A 15,946-nucleotide genomic window follows, 5' to 3' on the forward strand; every position below is an offset into this window, starting at 1 on the left:
TAAAGGGACTTTTCCTTCCTCAATGCCCTGCTCTTTACGCTGAAGTTTCTTACAGTTTAAAATTGAGAGAAAGAGTCAAACTTTAACGTAAAGAGCGGGGCATTGAGGAGGAAAAACCCCTCTAATATACGGAGTAATTTCTTACAGTTTAAAATTGAGAGAAAGAGTCAAACTTTAACGTAAAGAGCGGGGCATTGAGGAGGAAAAACCCCTCTAATATACGGAGTAATTTCTTACAGTTTAAAATTGAGAGAAAGAGTCAAACTTTAACGTAAAGAGCGGGGCATTGAGGAGGAAAAACCCCTCTAATATACGGAGTAATTTCTCTCTCTCTCTCTCTCTCTCTCTCTCTCTCTCTCTCTCTCTCTCTCTCTCTCTCTCTCTCTCTCGGTATGGCCGGACTAAATAAAGTTAATATAAAACAAGAGCTCATATGGCACTTGTGACGAGGTCAGAAGAGCCAAGAGCTCATGTGGTACTTGTGACAAGGTTGGAACCGAAAATTAGACTCGGTACTACAGTTATTGATTCTGCTGTTCTTTGTTTATTGGCAATTATTACAAAGGTAAACTTGCAAATACAGTGCTCCTGTAGTCTCTTCTTGTTTGATATTATAACATTTGGTGCCACCAAGTTTCATCCTGATCTCTCCACTCTAAGGGTTTTCCAACATTTCCAGTTTACCTTCCAACTCCCCCCCCCCCCCTCCAATGTCACCGGATCCGGTCGGGCTTTAAAACAAGAGCTCTGAGACACGAGGTCCTTCTAAATAGCAAATTATATTAAGATCTGATAACCCTTTCATAAGTTAAAAATACCTCATTTTTCTAATTTTCCGAATTAACCGTCCTTCCACCCCCCCCCCCCAGATGGTCGAATTGAGGAGGCGACTATTTCTAATTTAATATGGTCTGGTTCCTGATATGCCTGCCAACTTTCAGTGATCGCTATATTGATCACGTATCTAGTTCCGGACCTTCTTCATGCAAAAATTAGGGTGGTCTGGGATTCAAACCTGAGACCTCTAGTACCCTGAGTGAGAATCATACCCGTAGATCACAAGCCATACTTAAAAAGAACAATAATTTGTTTTATTGGCAAATAAAATTCTTCTCAAATATCCCATTTACTCACTCCTTCCCAGATGGTTGAATTAGGAAAGAGACTGTTTCTAACTTAATATGGTCTGGTCCCTAATACGCCTGCCAACTTTCATTGTCCTAGCTTATCTGGAAGTGCCCGAACTAGCAAAACCAAGACCGACAGACAGACTGACGGACAGACCAATCATTTGTTTTATCAGCAAATAAAATCCTTCTCCACTATCTCATTCGCTCACTCCTCCCCAGATGGTCAAATTATGGAAGAGACTATTTCTAATTTAACCTGGTCTGGTCCCTGATACGCCTGCCAGCTTTCATTGCACTAGCTTATCTGGAGGTGCCCAAACTAGCAAAAGCAAGACTGCCAGACCGACAGACCGACGGACAGAAATTACCATTGCTATATTTCACTTGGTAAATAGCAAGTGTCATAAAAATGTCCAAAAAAGATTGAAATGTTTAAAAATGGGAAGAAGCTTAAAGGAAGAAAGATAGCAAACCGGGTAATCATTTACGTGAGTGATGATGCCCCATTTTCTGTGAGAGGCAAGAAAAAAATTATATGAAAAAAAATTGTGTCTTTAATTGATGGGAATCATTTCATGGGTACCAAACACAGTACCACATCTTCAGTTTGAATGTCCAGGTGGTATGAAAGAGAAGTTTATGCGTGACAAATGGATTGAGGAGCTAGCACTTAAGCCTCCCCCTTCTACAGTTTCCAGTAGTGCTAAGAAACGAATGTCTTATTGAATATGTTTATTTTACTTATTGATAAAGATGAATTGCAAATGTTTAAGTTAATGTTACTTTTCATTGCAAACGATTTTAATTTTTGTTAATGAGAAAATTCTTTGAGCGGGTGGTAGCAGGCAGACGTCTTTTTAAATGGTTTTGCTTTGTGTCATGAAACTTTCATTAATATATTTTTTTTAATTGTGTGCCCGTTTTGACAGAATATATTTTATTTTTTTTTCGTGTTTATTCAGGTCTAGATATATGTTCAGTTGATAATGATTTTTTTCACTGCTACCACCCCATATCATCACATGCATTAACTTTTATTCATAATGGTTAGAGATATTGCTTTACCTCCATGGAACAGTAATGTCATGCAAATTGAAAGTTGAGGAGTTTGTTTTTCCCAGTAGTTTAGTGAAATGATAAATAAAAATTTAGATATTAATACTACTGAGATTTTCAAAAATGAACCATCAAGGTATATATTTAAGGAAGACACACTTCCCTTGTATTGTGATAAGGGCTGCTTCAGCCTTAAAATTTTGAATTTGAATCGTCAAGGACTGAATTATGTGCATAATTTTTTATTGGAACTAATAAATGCTAATGTCTTTTAGGTGGTTGCTTTATCTGAAATGTGGTTAAAAGATAATAACTTGCAATTACTAGATATCCCTGATTGCAATTTATATGTAGGGAATCTAGACTATTGCCAACACAGAGGCCTAGCAGCTTATATTCAGGCTGAGTATGAGACTATAATAGAAGATCTTACAGTATATAGAGAAAAAGTTTGCAAGTGTTTTGTTCTGCATATTACTTGAGAGAATTTGAACTTTTGTATTGCTATAGTATATAGACCTCCAAAGAGCCAGCTCCATGACTTTACAGACCTATTTAAAGAACAATCAATGAAACTTCTGATTAACTCTATGCAATGTTTTATTACGGTGGACTTTAATATTGACCTTATAGATCAGTCATCTGCTAGCACTGAAATTATAAATAGAAGTCTATCTAATGGGTTTCATCCTTGTATAAATATCCCTACAAGAATTACAGGAACATCAGCTAAGCTTCTGGATAATATCCTTTTTAATGTGCCCATGAGTCTTTCCAGGATCCTTATCAACAATGTATCTGACCACTTTGGAGTTTCAGCTAGCTTTAGAGCTACAACAAACGAAATTAAAAGGTGAAAAATCAAGGATTCCAGTGATCAAACAAATGCAAAAATAAAACTTAAAAATGATGTAAAAAAGGTAGATTGGTATGAGGTTCTAAGCAATGTTCAGGATGTAAATTTGAGATTTGTTTTATTCTATAAAAAGTTGCAGAGTTTGATAAGTCAAGTGGCACATTGCTCTTTTGATTATGTAGATTTGTGAAGTATTTTAACTTGCGGTGACAGAACTTGTAGTTTCTCCCACAATTCCATACCCAGACAAAAGTTCTCCCCCCAGACAAGGCTAGTCCAAGAAAAACCTGCAAGTCCTTGGCTGATTAAACCTTTGCCTTATTCCCATCCAAAAAAACTCTGCAAAGTAGGGTGCAATAACTGGCCCCCTAGTCAGTTTTCTCTGATTGCAAAGGACCCATTCCTCCTACCAAAGAGCACAGCCCCTCTACCAAAGAACTGGTTTCGTTTGTAATTCTTACTGACTTTCCCCTTGTATGCGCAGGATAGGTTATCTGATTTTGGCAGGGACCTTTCACTGTCTAGTTCCCTGAATAATGAACTAGACAGCACTTTGGACCCCTTCCCTGCCCCCACCCTAACACTTCCTCCAATCTTACCATCATTTATGACACCACAGTCCCCCCCCGTTCACTCTCAGACATCCCCCAATTATTCCCCTAGAGCCCCGAAAATAAAAAATAAAACATTTCTTCTTCATTTGGTTTAAGATACCATTTTCCCAAGTTCTTGCTCCTTAATATTGAGAGTCCCAACTTCAAGAAAATAACAGAACTGGCTATTACGGCAAATCTCACAAATTCCCACCTTGTGGCTAAAACTGAGTCCAGGCACAACACCCTGACTCCCTGGAAGCTTTGGGTTAAAAATGTTTTTTTAAAACTGAGGCCAACTGCTAGGTATGTGTGGTGGACTTCTCTTGCTGTGCCATGAGGAACTTAGTCCAAAACTAATCACAATCCCCAGCATTGATGATTATGATGAAGTCATGTGGATAAGTATTAAACTGAAAGTACTCCTTTGTCCACTGCTTAATATCCTAGTATGTGATTTGCATTACTCCCCGGGTCAGCATGCAGAGATTTTACGAAAGTTTGTTGAAAAACTTCAAGCCAGTGCTGGTTTTGCTCTCTCACGATTATGCTGGAATTTCACTCCTTGGTGATGCCAATGAACTGAAACTTGAATACCGATGCAGGGGTCTACACTTAAAGCAAGCTGTAAGTATACCCAAACAAAGGAGGCTCCTCTTTAGATGTCATTTGCACTAACTTACATAAGTTCTATAGTCAACCAGAAGCCTTACCACCTTTACGAGGGAGCTACCATCATATTCTCAGAATGCAACCACTGGATTAAATCAAGGTTGAATACAAAGTCACTGAAATGCTGCATCATCTACTAATTGACAAAAGTATTCTTGGTTTTGGTTCCTGGATTTCTGAGGAGTGCTGGTCTGAGGTCCTAGCAACTCCTGATGTCAATCCTAAGTTTAAATCTTTCAAAGGAACCTATCTGATAATTATAGAAAATCTTTTCAAGAAAAGAAAACTAAAAAGCGTTCAGATGATAAATCTTACATTAATGAATCTCTAAAAGCCAAGATCAAAAAATTTGTTTACTTTGTAATGGTAAAAAAGATGAAGCCAACCATATGCGTAAAACAATAAAAAAACAAATTCAAAAAGCAGCTGCCACATGCTATAAAAACACTACAAAGGATATTTCTAATTATAACCCCAAGAAGTGGTATGATCTGGTTAAAAAATCTTCTGGCAAGCAAATTAGTAATATTGATTTCCAGCTTGATGAGCCTAGTATTAAAACTGCTCACCAACATCCCACCAAGATTGTCTAGGCATTTCCTCCACTTTCCACAGAGACTCTTGAGTCTATTCCCCATAGTCAGGATGAAAACCTTCCCCGTACATCACCAGAGAATATCAAGAAGGAGATAAATAACCTAAAAAGGACAAGTACATGCCCATCAAATATTCCAATCATACTTGTCAAAGCCTTTGCTGACAAGCTGTCCTTACTACTGGCAGAAATTCTCTGCTCAATCACTGAAAGTGGATGCTACCCTGACATCTAGAAGCAGGGATTTGTGACACCAATTCAAAAAAAGGGCGCTGAGGAGGATTTCAATGGGGTTTGAGCAATTACACTCACCTGAGTTTTTTCAAAGTTACATGAAAACTTTCTGACTGATTGGATCAAATCAAAAATTTAAGAACTTATTGACCCAAAGCAATTTGGTGATCAATGTGGCCTTTCTACTAATTATTATCTTGTAAGCTTACTGGATACAATATATAAAAATTTGGAAAACCTGATGTTTGGCTATATCTACTTATAATAGACCTCTAAAAAGCTTTTGATATGATTAACCAAAACGTTTTAGTTGAAAAACATCTAAAAGAATTTCATTTTAACCCACTCAAACCTTGTTAGAATAATAGCATCTTTCCTTTCCAGTAGAACTCAATGTGTAAAGTATAAAAATGTCTATTCTGATCTCCTTCCAGTTTACTGTATTGTGCCCCAGGGTACCCTCCTTGACCCACTCCTGTTCCTGATTATGATAAATGGACTTGCTACTGAACACCCTGACTGCTGGAAATATGTTGACAACATGTCCTTACTGGAAAAATGCTGTAAAAAATTGAAGAGCTCAGCCATGGAGATCATGGAAGATATTTCGAGTCATGCTGTATAGGCTGACATGACTATAAATACCAAAAAGTAAAATATCATGACTATAAGTTTCTTGAAGAGTACACCTTCGTCAAAGCAACCAATCCCTCCAGAGATATCTGTCCAGCAGAGCAAACTCCTTGGTATCAATATCTTGAGCAATCTGAAGTGGGAGGTCCACATTACTAACATCACAAAGCAAGTTAATTTGGCACTTTCTATGCTTAAGTCTTTTTTAAGTTTTCTCGCCTTGCAATCTACCTTTTCAGAATTTATACAAGTTTCACCTGCCCCTTTCTTGAATATTCTTGTCTAGTTTGGCATTTTGGCTTAAATAATTCCCAATCTTATTCAATAGAGTCAGACCAGAAGCAAGCATTAAGAATTATCTATAACCAAAGCAAACTCCCATATCACTTTTTTCTTAAGCATTTCCATCTCAGTACCCTATCAGAGAGAAGAACCTTCCTGTGTACCCAGTTTGGCAATAAGGCCATGACAAACTCCCATTTCCAAGATTTATTCCCCCTGCCTTTTCCTTAAGATCCTAACCTTAACAAGAGCTAAAAGTTCATATGGCACTTGTGACAAGGTTGGAAGAGCCAATAGCTCATATGGCATTAGCTCTAGCAAAATTCTAAGAATCAACAGATTGATTTAAAAGGAAAATCAGAGGCTTAATGCCGGTCGGGAATTAAAATAAGAGCTCTGAGACACAATGTCCTTCTAAATATCAAAATTCATTAAGATCGAATCACCAACTCGTAAGTTAAAGCTACCTCATTTTTTTCTAATTTTTCTTCTGTTTCACCTCCCCCCCCCCAGATGGTCAAATAAGGGAAAAAACTTTATCAAGTCAATTTGTGCAGGTCCCTGACACTCCTACCAATTTTTCATCATCCTGGCACATCCAAAAGCAACAAACTTGCCAAAGTACTCGACCCCCCCCCTTAACTCCCCCAAAGAGAGCGGATACAGTCCAGATACGTCAATTGCGTTATTTCCAACTCCAACTCCTCCTAATGTCACTGGATTTGGTCAGAATCTAAAGTAAGAGCTCTGAGACATGAGTTTCTTCTAAATATCAAATTTCATTAAGATCTTGTCACCCATTTTTCCAAATTAACGACCACCCCCCGAACTCCCCCAAAGAGGGCGGATCTATTCCAGTTGTGTCAATCATGCATCTAGAACATGTACTTATTCTTCCCATCAAGTTCCATCCCAATCTCTCCACACTCTAAGTGTTTTCCAAAATTTCTGTTTCACCCTCCAACCCCCCATGTCCCCAGATCCGATTTGAAATGAAAATAGAGCATCTGAGACATAAGATCTTTTTATATATCAAGTTTCATTAAGATCCAATCACCCATTTATAAGATAAAGGAACCTCAATTTTCATGTTTTCCAAGATTTCCAGTTTCTCCCCCCCCCCAACTCCCCCAATGTAACCAGATCTGATCGTGACTTAAAATAAGAGCTCTGAAGCACAAGTTCCTTCTAAATATCAAATTTCATTAAGATCTGATCAACCATTCAAAGTTACAAATGCCTCATATTTTCTGATTTTTCTCAATTACCCCCCCCCCCTCAACTCCTCCAAAAAAAGCGGATACAGCCGGTTGTGTCAGTCATGCATTTCAGACTTGTGCTTATTCTTCCCACCAGGTTTCATCCTGCTCTCTCCACTCTAAGCGTTTTCCATGGTTTCTGGTTCCCCCCCCTCCCCCAATGACACTGGATCCGTTTGAGAATTAAAATAAGAGATCTGAGTTACAAGGTCCTCCTAAAAATGAAATTGAATTAAGATCCAATCACTTCTTCACAAGTTAAAAAACCTCATTTTTTCTAATTTTTCAGAATTAACCCTCCCCCCAAAGAGAGGAGATCTGTTCTGGTTATGTCAATCATGTATCTAGGACTTGTGCTTAGTTTTTCCACCAAACTTCATTCCAATCCCTCCACTCTAAGCGTTTTCCAAGTTCTTAGGTTTCCCTCTCTAACTCCCCCCAATGTCATCAGATCTGGTCGGAACTTAAACTAAGAGCTCTGAGACACAATATCCTTCTAAATATCAAATTTAATTAAGACCCGATAGCCTGTTTGTAAGTTAAAAATAACTCATTTTTTCTAAATTTTCCAAATTAATCATTCCCCACTCCCCCCCCTGATGGCCAAATCGCGGAAACGACTATTTCTAGTTTTATTTTGGTCTGGTCCCTGATACGCCAGCCAAATTTCATCATCCTAGCTTATTTGGAAGTGCCTAAACTAGCAAAACGAGAACAGACAGACCAACAGACAGAATTTGTGATTGCTATATGTCACTTGGTTAATTCCAAGTGCCATAAAAACCCAACTCCCAGAAAGTTTCCACCCTTTAATTTTTCTCACCAATCCACATGAGATACAGGAAGAGTTTCATTCCTGCATTTGTAAACATTATTAATCAGTGAATTTGTTGTACAGATTCAATTTTTTAGTTGATGATTTGTTTGTTTTTTTTAATCTGACTGTGTCTGTCTGACACTGTGTTTCTGTGTTTTCTCTTCTTTTTTATTTGACAACTTTTGTCTGGCTGTAACACCTGACATAAAGTGCCAATTCAGTGCCACGAGCTGTGAAAGTTGTTTTTAAAATAAAAGTCACTCTCTCTCTCTCTCTCTCTCTCACCTTTTCTCTCCCTCTACAATTTTTGGAACTGGAACCTTGAAACCATTCATGTAAAATACCTTGGATTAGTCCTGTAATTTTGAAGCAAGTATAAGAGATAAATTGTTTAAAGGTCAAATAAATAACCCGACATAGAAATAAACAATTATATAACATAGGTTATATAAAAATAAGTTGAATACAATTTTAAGAAATGAAAAAAATAAATATTTAAAGAACAAATTTAAGGAGGTCAAAGGATGTCTTAAGAAAACCTGGGGACTTACAAAAGATGTGATTGGATTAAAAATAGATAGCGTACCTGATGAAATAATTAGTGGAAATGGGAGAGACTTTGAAGTTTGAAAATGATATATGAAATTAATTACAGAGTTATTTTTCAAATATGGATCTGAATCTAGCTATGTCAGTTGTACCTGATAGTGGCAATTACTGAGGGACCCAATTGATGTATCTCTTCACCTTAGACTTGTAACAGTTGATGATGTTAGAAAAAATTATTTACAGGTTGCACAGTAATTCAACTGGTAGTGATCACATCACTTTAAAAACACCTAATTTATTTTCCCTGTTTTATGTTTAATTATTCCAGTTTTATGTGGTATAATTAATGAGTGTTTTCATCAAGGAGATTTTCCAGATTGTTTTTGAAGTTGCCTGTGTAACTCCAATTCTGTCAAGACCAAAATCAGGTTAACCCATCATTTCCTGTGCTTTATAGAAGTTTTCTAGCATTAAAATGATGAATTTTTGGAGGATGATAAGTTACTGGTAGAGACACAATTTGGGTTCTCTAGAAAAAGTACAATAGAACAGGCAATGATTTATTTGACAACTATTATTAATGATGTATTAGATAAAGGTTTTAATGTAGGTGCTGTATTTTTAGATCCAATGAAAGCTTTTAACACAGTGGATCATGAACTTCTAATTTAGAAGTGTAAGGTGTATGGTTTGAGGGGAAAATCTTCAATTTTTTAAGAAGTTTTCTAATCAATTGTTATCAGTATATGGAACTAAATGATTCTTCTTCAGGAAAAAAGTGTATTGAAGTCCACAAGGATCAGATCTTGGTCCTATATTATTCTTGATATTTATTCATGATCTGCTAAATTATCCAATTAATTCTTGCTACAGAATAAATGAACTAACCATGAACCCAACTAATGAAACAGTTTAACTTTTTGCTGCTGACACAACAGACATTAGCACAGCTAAGACAGCAGAGCTGCTTCAGATTTACATTAAGGAATCTGTTAATAGAATTGTAAAATGGCTGAGGGTAAATACACTAAGGATTTAAATGGCTAATTCTAACTTTATTATTTTCTCACAATCACTGAACTTTTACTAATGAATCAAGGAATTGGATACATCCAATGGTGTTATAGAACAGACTGCATCTTTGAAATGCCTTGGGATTGCAATTGATAAAACTATCTTTTAAGCAACATGTAAGATTCTGGCAAGAAATCTAGGTATAATGAAGAAACTGCAACATATTTTTTTTCTAAATCTTTCTGTTGCCATCTTTATTTTTCTTTTATGCACCTGTATTTACTTTATTGTTTGAGCATTTGGCTCCATACTTTTTCATCTATCCTAAAACCAATGAGAATTCTACAAAATCAAGCAGTAAGAAATTTAGGCCAAATATCACCACAAAGGTCTGTTGTAAAATTTTCCCAGCTTTGCAAATCTGGCCAGCTCCAGGCCTTTGTGAATTCTAAATATTGTGGTTTATTTTTGGACTACACCAGGATATTTAGTCTTGTTGTTTTGATAATTTACTCTCCATTAGGTCTACTGTTAATTCTCACAATACAAGGAGAAGTGTTGACTTCTATGTACCTAGAGGTAATTCTTTCCATTCCTAGTTCTTAGGTACTACTATGTACCCAGAAGTATTTCCATGTTTTTTTTATAGAGGTACACAGAAATGGAATAGTTTAACTAGTATACCAAGATTATTGGACAGCCTAAAATATTAAGAAAAACCATTAAGAAACTGCTTTTGGCTGAAAATGAGTTTTGATTGATATACTTATTTATTGTGGGGTTTTGTTGATATGATATTACTGGAGGAAAAATATAACATGACATTCTTTTGTATTTACTGTTTAGTGTGGTGGTATTGGTGGCCAAGTCTTCTTTTTGTTTTAAGGATTTTGTTTTTTCTACCTCCTCTACAGACAAGCTTTGCTTTTCAGAAGATGGAGCAATAATTTATTTTATAATTAAGTCCCTCTAATAATTTGTCAATAAATCCATCTCTCTCTCTCTCTCTCTAAGTAGTAAAAGGCACATTTTGCCTTTTGGCCAAATGAACATCCCACTCATGATACCCCTGAAGTTTCTTCTTGATATAATAAGCTATTCCAAAAATATTAGTGATATGCCTGTATCAGCAATCTGTATACACAAAGTATATTTTGATTTAATTCAACTTTCCTCCAACATTTTTTTTAATACCCTCAGCCTTAGCAGTACTCATTGTAAAAGTAGTGATTTTAAAGATAGTGGTGGTAGTAGTAATAGTACTTGTGGTTGCAGAAGAGGCAGTAGCAATTATAGTAGCATGCAAATATTGTCTTTTTGGGCAATCAATCATCTTCCTTATCATTCTTGAAAATTCCAATCTGATTTACTCAGTCACTTCCAAGTTAAATCCTTTTGACAACCCATATACTCATAGCATGTTATGATTTAGTTCAACACTCCCCTCAACATTCCCTGAAAGTCTCATCTTAATGCCCATTGTATTTTGGGAAAGTAGAAGTCAAACATGCATACTTTTCTTAATGACATATACTATGTCTATACAACAAACAAATTGCATAACTTGCAGCTCCTGCCCTAAGGCCCCAGAGGGGGGGGGGTTACATCCCCAAATGTATAATTACTGAACCTTTTGACAATGCTGAAAAAATTGATATCTCAAAACTTTATTGGGATGTTTGTTATGGGAAACCATAGGCAAGAGAGGGGAGGGTCTCTCAAATCCCTTTTACTCTTAAAAAGGTCACTGTAACTTTCAATTTAAAATCAAACACGATCCATCTGAAACTTAATATGACCACCTGTTCTATAAAGCCCTTGACTCAAACCCCTTGAGTACATGTGTATTATTCAGAACATACTCAATAAGTGAAGTTAGGTTCTTTTGTGAAATAAACTACAATGCAGGTACATTTTAATTAAATATTTTAAATCTAGAGGTGCATAGAAAACATACACACTTCACAGAGGTAGTTATTCCAATTGATTACTGTCTCCTTAGAAATGCCTAGCTCTTGTCACATCAGGCCATATTTGTCAATTTGTAAACCAGCAATAAATGAAATGAACTGCAGTAATAAATGGTATTCTACTGTTAGCAAAACACATATTTACATGCAAATTGACTTTTTTCAAACATGGTCTATTTTTACACTTCCAAAAATGTTCCTTCTTGTAAGAATATAAAGTCATGTTGTGTCCACTGATGCACTGTTATGCTGTGAGCAACAACCCCTTATCCTGAAAAAAAAATATAATTGCCTCTTTTTTAGTCTCTGGTAAATCCAAAATCTTCTATCACTATGCACAGCAAATTAAACTGAGTTCTGACTTTGTGGCTAAGAAACTGGATTTTTGCATTGTAGTTTGTTTTAAGAAAGAACCTACATTCACTTATTAAGTATGTTCTGAATAACACACAAGTACCAGCCATTGCCCCATGGCTCAATACAACCACCCAATCAATAAGAATCTTGTATGTTCCCAGGGCATGACTTATCCATGACTATACCTTCTAAAGACCAAAAGATAATTTCAACTTAACTAAAAAAGAATATATTTTTAATTTGTTCATGTTTTTGACTTAAATAAATAAAAATTATTGAAATTTTAACAAATAAATTTCAGTAGGTTGTGTCTAGTCTAGGTTGTATCCTTGTCTAGGGTGGGAGGATGTAACTGCAGTGACTTATTAGTGGTAGTAGTATATGTAGGCCTACATTAAACTGACAATAGATGGTCTATTGTCATAAATAATGACAATACAATGAAAATACATGGTCTTTTGTATTTTTTTTAGTAAAGTGCAAATAATGTTCTGGTCTTGAGAAGGCATAGAGGTTCTGGTAAAATTCTAGTTAATTGACTTCTTGCTATCTCATAAAGGGTTTGGGTTAGGAAAATGAAACTTTCAGGGATGGGTCTACGGGCTAAAGTATGTCCCAGGAAGGTATTTTAAGGTACCCATCACCATTCCTTCTCCCTCTAGAGGGCCCAGAAATTTGCCTACATGACATGTTTACACCTATTGAAATTTTGACAGAACAACACTTTACCTTAATTTTCAGTTACCAGTTGCCCTTTCTCTGTCTTTAGTTCTAAAAATGAAATTTCTGTTATTTTAGTAGAATTTTGAGCCATATCAATGTTTTTTTTTTCAAAATTTAGGAAATATGTTTGCATATCTTTAAAACCTCATAAAATGGAATTGAGCAAAGTTATGAAGCTGAAAACAATTTTGTTGTACTTCAATTAAGCAGGAGATCTATTTTTCAGGGTTTCACTTTTATAACATACATATTTTTAAAGGTCATCAAAGGTCAGGGCCCTTTAGAGGGAGAAGGAGGGGAGGTAGTTGCTTCAAAATACCTTCCTGGGACATACTTTAGTCTGTAGATTCATCCCTGAAAATTTCATATTCCTAACCTAAACCCTTTCTGAGATAGCAAGAAGTCAATTAACTAGAATTTTACTAAAATACCTTCCTGGGACATACTTTAGCCTGTAGAACCATCCCTGAAAGTTTCATTTTCCTAACCTAAACCTTTTCTGAGATAGCAAGAAGTCAATTTACTAGAATTTTACCCAAATAAGGTAATAAGTTACCTTTTGGTACCCCAATAAGGGCTTAAAATGGAACTTAAACTAACTGTGATTATGGAATTTGGCAGAAGCATAAAAAAGGCACCAAGAGATGTTTTCACTTTCTTCTTAACTCAGCCAAACCCCTAAAATATAATTTAAAAATTAAACAGAAAAGGTTAGTTGTACCTAAATTTAGAAATTAGACCTAGGCTAAGCTTCTTCTTGGAAGTTTTCTTAACCTAGCTCATCAGCTTTTAAGTGAAGCAAAACACCTAGTACCCACAATTTAATGCTTTATTAAATCAACAAATAAGTTAACTTAGCCTAACAGCCAGTGCTGAGCAAAAAATTAACTTACAGCTTCAAATGCTTAGGCCTGTTCTTTCAAAAACGCAAGACAATATCCTGAGTGTAGCTTGTTGTCAATGTCAAAAATTTTATAGGAGAACAGTTCCTTCCGTAGGCAAGAAATTTAGTAGAGGCATCACAGAACATTTAGCCTACAAATTGTTATTTTGAACTTGTATCATTAATAATCTTTTCTTTATTTAAGACAGCGTTTCTACAACCACAATACATATCATCAACTCACTACCCAGACCACATGCCCGAAATCGTTAATTGATTCTCCACTGAAAGCTTTGGTCGCTTTTTTCATTAATTACAACCAGCTTGGAAGTCGGAACCTAACTATCAATAACAAAAAGCCTGTGAAACCTTATCGAAGCAATTTTTTATTTTTATGGAGTTGTCTTCTCTTTTACAATTTCATTACTCGGTTTTGTACTACCGATGTAAATGTAAAAACAAATAGAAGCTTCATACTCGCTTGTTTTGTAATTTATTCTACTCAAACATTTTGGACTAGCGTGACTCTGGGTTTAAGTTAAATCTAACCCTTACACTTCCCAACAATTTGGCCAATTTTTTTATTCCTAACTTTCTGGTGCTATAAAACCAAAAACTTACAATAAGCTCAAACACAATTGTGAAACAACCTTTCGGTCATTAAATATAGTCTAAGAAATGTGGCTTAGTGGTCATTTTGTGTCAATAGTATGTTTGGAATAAGATGTATCAAAACAACTAATATCCTCACTTTTATCACCATTCTTATAAAGGGGTTTAATTACAGTTTTCATAAAATCGGTACTAGACACGTCCTCTTTTTCAAAAGTCTTATCTATGATCTTAAGTAACTTATTTCTAACCTCTTTTACCACACTATCAGCCCCGCGGGCCTTATTACTTTAAACACTTTTAGTCTGTTAAAATTTCTTCATCACAAAGTGTATCTTTTTTCACTTCTAAAATGTCAAGTTCATTCTTCTTATTTTCATATGACCTATCACTAATTTAACTCATTTACAAGCCCATTCCCCTCTTTATTAAACACAAAGTATTTTACTAATATTTCGAGCTGTGTTTCTGACTTTCTTGAATAAAACACCATCATTGATTTCAGAAACTATTTTACTAAAAATTGTTGTATCTATCTTCTAAATTGTCAAAATTTAAACGCTCCAGTTTATTATTCAACTGTTCCTGGAAACTTTCTGTCAAATTCTCATTTCGAATGCTATGAACTTCGCAGTTTCTTGAAAGGTAGTTAGTCTTTCTAATTTTTAGCTTGAAATTAAACTTAGACACTATTAGATGATGATTTTTGCTACCAGCATCAATAACAGCTTTCCTATAAGCCCTAGCACTTTATATCAATCCGACTAGTCTTCAGTTTATGAAGACACAATCAGTGAAGTTAGTTATTTTACAATCGTATGGACACCCTTGTTAATTTATGGAGCATTTTATGACCAAACACCCTATAGGTCTTAACTAAAAAGTTATACCTACAAAGTTGCAGCAGTCTGTAACCTATCAAACAGTTCGTGGTAACGAACTGTAGTAAGGAGCGACCCGGCTCAATAGTAACCAAAACTCTAAAAAATGGAATTTTGATACCAATAGCTGCATCAAAAGAATCGCATTTTAATGCTGGTTTTAAATATTTAAGTTTCATCAAGTTTAGTCTTACCCATCAAAAGTTACGAGCCTGAGAAAATTTGCGTTATTTTAGAAAATAGGGGGAAACGCCCCCTAAAAGTCATAGAATCTTAACGAAAATCACACCATCAGATTCAGCGTATCAGAGAACCCTACTGTAGAAGTTTCGAGCTCCTATCTACAAAAATGTGGAATTTTGCATTTTTTGCCAGAAGGCAGATCACGGATGCGTGTTTATTTGTTTTTTTGTTTTTTTTCCCCAGGGGTGATCGTATCGACCCAGTTGTCCTAGAATGTTGCAAGAGGGCTCATTCTAATGGAAATGAAAAGTTCTAGTGCCCTTTTTAAGTGAACAAAAAAATTGGAGGGCACCGGGGCCCCTCCCACGCTAATTATTTTCCCAAAGTCAACGGATCAAAATTCTGAGATAGCCATTTTATTCAGCGTAGTCGAAAAACCTTATAACTGTGTCTTTGGGGACGACTTACTCCCCCACAGTCCCCGTGGGAGGGGCAACAAGTTACAAACTTTGACCTGTGCTTACATATAGTAATGGTTATTGGGAAGTATACAGGCGTTTTCAGGAGGATTTTTTTGGTTTTGGGGAGGGGTTGAGAAGAGGGGGATATGCTGGGGGAACTTTCCTTCGGGAATTTGTAATGGGAGA

General features: G+C 35.8%; 1 protein-coding gene across 1 annotated transcript in view; it reads right to left on the reverse strand.

Moving 5' to 3' along the window:
- Positions 1 to 13,836, reverse strand: part of LOC136042010 (arf-GAP with GTPase, ANK repeat and PH domain-containing protein 1-like) — a 223,948-nt gene extending 210,112 nt beyond the window's left edge. The window contains exon 1 of the mRNA XM_065726849.1: positions 13,634 to 13,836. The gene's annotated coding sequence lies outside the window, so the exon portion shown is untranslated. The remainder of the gene's footprint in view (positions 1 to 13,633) is intronic.
- Between the last annotated feature and the right edge of the window lie 2,110 nt (positions 13,837 to 15,946).

Source organism: Artemia franciscana, unplaced genomic scaffold (genome assembly GCF_032884065.1).
Source record: "Artemia franciscana unplaced genomic scaffold, ASM3288406v1 PGA_scaffold_55, whole genome shotgun sequence".
NCBI lineage: Eukaryota > Metazoa > Arthropoda > Branchiopoda > Anostraca > Artemiidae > Artemia > Artemia franciscana.